Genomic DNA, 5,101 nt, shown 5'->3' with positions numbered 1-5,101 from the left:
GTTCCATAAAAAATTGATATCCCAACACATGAAGTTGTCACTAATGGGTCTAAAACACGTCAAAAGCGTGGTAGACCAATGGGTTCCAAAGATAAAAATCCTCGAAAAGGAAAAATAGTTAATAGTAAAAAAGACTTAATTGAGGATGTAAATACCCGTGAAAAAATCCTCGACATGACTAGTGATGAAGGTGAAATACCTAAATATAATAATGAGATTTCAATAAACTATGTCATGATAGAAAAAAGATGGAATCAAACTAATGTAGTAATTGACAACATTTTTTAATATAATATTGCTCTTGATATTATATCTGAAAATGAGGACCCTGAACCAAAATTTGTTGAAGAATGTCAACATAGAAAAGATTAACTTCAGTGGAAAGAAGCAATCGAGGCAGAATTAAACTCACTTTCAAAACGGCAGTTTTTTGGACCAATAGTCCGAACACCAAAAGGCGTAAAACATGTGGGATGAAAATGGGTATTTGTGAGAAAAAGAAATGAAAAAAATGCGGTCACAAGATACAAAGCTTGCAAAAGGTTTTTCACAAAGACCTGGTATTGATTATGATGAGACATATTCTCCAATATGCAATTGTACTAAGATACTTAATTGGTCTAGCTATGTATGAAAGTCTGGATATGCATCTTATGGATGTAATCACAACATATTTATATATATCTCTTGATAATGATATTTATATGAGAATCCCAAAAGGATTTAAGGTACCTGAAACGTATTCATCAAATTCCTAGGAATTATATTCAATAAACTTACAGATATCACTATATGGATTGAAACAATCAGAACGGATTTGGTACAATCACCTGAATGGAAATTTATTGAAAAAAGAATATCAAAATAATCCAATATGTCCGTGTGTTTTTATAAAGAAATCACAATTAGGATTTAACTATATATGTTGATGACTTATATATAATTGGAATTACTAAAGAGCTTCAAATGCAATAGAATATCTGAGGAAAGAATTTGAGATAAAAGATCTCGAAAAAATAAAATTTTTCTTTGGTTTGCAAATTGAGCATTTAGCATATAGAATATTTATTCATCAGTCAACTTATACATGAAAATATTTGAAAATATTTTATATAGACAAAGCACATCCATTAAATATTCGAATGGAAGTCCGTTCATTGGATATAAAGAAAGATATATTTCAATATCGAGATGATAATGAAGAACTTCTTGGTCCTAAAATACCATATCTTAGTGCAATTGGTGTACTTATGTATCATGCTAATAATACAAGTCCAGATATTGTATTTTCAGTAAATTTATTAGTTAGATATAGTTCTTTTTCTACAAAAAGACATTGGAACGAAATTAAACATATACTCCATTATCTTCAAAGAACAATCGATATGAGTTTGTTTTATTCCAATAAATTAAATTTTGACCTAGTTGGTTATGCAGATTCTGGATATTTATCTAATCCACACAAACCTAGATCTTAAATAGGTTATCTGTTCACATGTGGAGAAACTGCTATATCATGACGATCGGTGAAATATACCATAACGATCACTTCCTCAAATCATGCTGAAATTCTTGTAATTCACGAGGCTAATCAAGAATGTGTATGACTAATATCAATGACTTAGCACATTTATGGAACATGTGGCTTGTCTTCTAATAAAAATCTTCCAACAATATTATACGAAGACAACACAACTTGCATAGCCTAAATCAAAGGAAGATTTATTTAAAAAGATAGAACAAAGCATATTTCACCGAAGCATTTCTACACTCATGATCTTGAAGAAATTGATGACAACACTGTACAACAAATTTTTTTTTAGGATAACATGGTAGACTTATTTATAAAGGCATTACCAATCGCAACTTTTGAAAAATTGGTGCACAACATTGGAATACGGCGACTCAAAGATCTTAACTGATGTTTTCATGAGGGGGAGTAAATATACTGTATTCTTTTAGGAGTATATATTATATATAATATATTCTTTTCTTTCTTCATTAGGGATTTTTCCCATTAGATTTTTCCTAGTAAGTTTTTAGTGAGACATAATTTCATATATACATAAGCATCTAAGGGAGAGTATTATAAATATTATAAAAATAAATAGATGCTCATTGCTTGGTGTCCTAAAAGTTATGTGTCAATTTTCATATTGTTCATGTGCCTTGTAGTTATTCATGCTTAGTGTCAATGTAAGACCACATCCTCTTTGCCACTTTGTCTATAAATAGTCGCATTTAGTGGATCTTAAAAGCACACATATCGGTGAGAAATCCACTTCAAATTTCTACTGATTTTTTTATTTTATAATTTTAGTTATTTTATTTTATTATTATATTATATTTATTTATTGTTATATTTATATATTATTATATTATATTTTTTTCATATTTGTTGTACTCTGTTGTGAAATGTTGTGCTTCTCAATTTCACAACCGTTTCCATAGTTCTCCTTTTTCTTGTGAGATGGACAACCAACCATTGAATTACTAAAGAAAAATAGTAGGCCAATGTGCAATCGTGACATTGTAGCTAGTACTTAGTGATGAGATGGATGCGACTACTCTCAATTAGTTTTAGTAGCATAATCCAAAGTTGAAGGATAAAATAAATATTTTCAAAATGAAGCTTTGATTGTTTTTGTGCTATGGAACTTGTGGCTTGAGAGGAACAATCGGATTTTCCAAGATATCAGCAAAACTCCATTCTTACTTGTGGGAGGATATCATTTATAACACCGTTGTCTTGTGTATTAAATCAATTTTTTTTTTTTAACTACGACATATCTATTATTTCTTTTAATTAAATATGAAAGATATTTTTTTCTATCTTTTCCTTATATTTTTGTATTTCGACCGGATCTTACGTTTCTGTTGTACATTTTCTTTTATCAATGAAATATCACTTGACGTATGACGAGAATGCTAAAAAGACGTCAAACTAATCGAGATGTCTGTATATTAAGAAGTGTCAATTGAAGATATGGGTTCCATCAACTATGCCCATTGGGAATAATTCATGCACAATCGTCCTTTCCATTATGAATAAATTTGCAAAGACACATTTTTCTAAAAAGAAAACTTCAAGACAGCTTTTCTTTTAATATATAAAGTTGTACTTTTATTTCAATATCGATTACAAAAACGATTATTTTGTGTTTCCGATAAAATTTTAAGACAGCCCTTTTTATTCAAGTTACTTTCATCTCCTTTAAGCAACACTTCAATAGAACTAAAAAGTTAATATAGACAAATAAATAAAGTATTAAAACATAAATAACTTTTTCCAAAAACACTTTACGATTTAAATAAATTTTAAATCATGCAAACAAAAACCCAACTCAACTCAACTGTTCAAATAATATTGATACTTCTAACTAAAAGGTTATAAGTTAGAATCTCGCTACCCCATTTGCAGGTAAATATTAAAATAAAAAATATAGATAATATACTTTTTTTAAGTCAAAATTTTATATGAAAATTAAGGTGTGATAGTAATATATTTTCTCTTATAGGAATTTATATCATTGAAGGTTCAAATTTTCATTTCATATAACCATATATTTGCAGAACGTGATGCTTTGAGGCCATGAATTAAAATTGACAATGAAGGTCGTTAGAGGTTGGAGCTTTGGTTAAGTTAGTCAGGGTCTAATTAATTATTTTAACATAAATGAGATTGATATATGTTGAATTACATTTATTGAATTAGGTTTATATCATTGTTTTAATTTGGATAAGGATATATTAGTATTTTTTTTTTTAGGTTTGTTAATTATATTGGGTTTTCAAATTATTATGCAAAATTCTATTCCATGAACAGCCTTTTGTATAATTCTCTCTCTCTATATATATATCATCTCTCTTTATATGTCAATTTAGTGTCTCTATGCATAATATGATCTCTACCTAACTAAATATTATCTAAAAATAATTAGATGACTAGACTTTTCTTTTGGTTTGATTTATAAAACATTCAATCAATCAATTAAAAAAAAATGATCATATTTGGATAACCACACAACTTATTACCTCCTTTGTATCCACAAATTTTCTAATTAAGTATATATGAGATCCAATGATTATATTTATCCAAACAAACAGAACCCCACAACTTACAAATAATGCTATATCTATTTTTTTTTAAATCAATAATAATGTTACTTCTACCAACAAGATAATGCTATATATAAAATCTTCATTTATGTTTGACTCACAAAATTAATTTTAAAAAATCACTTATGATGTAAATTTTTATATATTTTGATGGGTTGATTTGTTGCTGTAAAGTATAATCATCTCATTAAAGCCTGATCATCTAAATATGTAAATCAATATTTTTCGCTAATTCAAGCATAATTCAATAGCAATGAGGCACTCATATCTACTTTGCAATTGTTGAGCTTGAAAAAAAAAAATCAATATCTTATCCTCTTCTGTTTTATATTTATTGTACGTAGTAAAAATACCATAAATAACTTAACTTCCACATTTACTTTTCTGTTTTTATACGCCTTTTTTCTCGATTATTGAAATTAATTCAACTAAAATAAAATATGTGGCATCGACTAAATTTTTTTTTTTTTTTTTAAAAAAAAACCCTAAATTGATTTATCCCTACAAAAAATAATATGAAGAATCCTAAATCGATTGCATGTAATTTATTAATATCCCTGACACCATATTAATTATACCAAAATACCCTTATGGGATGTGGTTGGTGTCAATTTTTTCCTTAACATTTTAAGGAAAAAATTGACACCTTAAAATTGAAAGTTTCATCTTTATTTCTTAAAGCAATTTATCGAATGGAAGACCAATATTTAAAATTTTACAACAAACATGAAGTAATGAACAATATATTTGAGGATAGGAAATAAATCTCAAATTTAAATTAAAAAAAAGTATAGTTTAACCTTATAAAAAAACACATGATTTTTTTACAAAATATCTAATTTGATATGAAATATGATGAACGCATTAAGAATGTGTCAACCTAAGCAGCATATTCAAATGCACGTACTAATCCTTCTAACTGTATGCTCATTATTCAAAAAAGAAGAAAAACACATCACATCTGATCTAATACACATGAAGA

Source organism: Benincasa hispida, chromosome 4 (genome assembly GCF_009727055.1).
Source record: "Benincasa hispida cultivar B227 chromosome 4, ASM972705v1, whole genome shotgun sequence".
In the NCBI taxonomy this organism is placed as follows: Eukaryota; Viridiplantae; Streptophyta; class Magnoliopsida; order Cucurbitales; family Cucurbitaceae; genus Benincasa; species Benincasa hispida.
The sequence above is the reverse complement of the archived record's forward strand: the minus strand, read 5'-3'. Positions refer to the sequence as shown.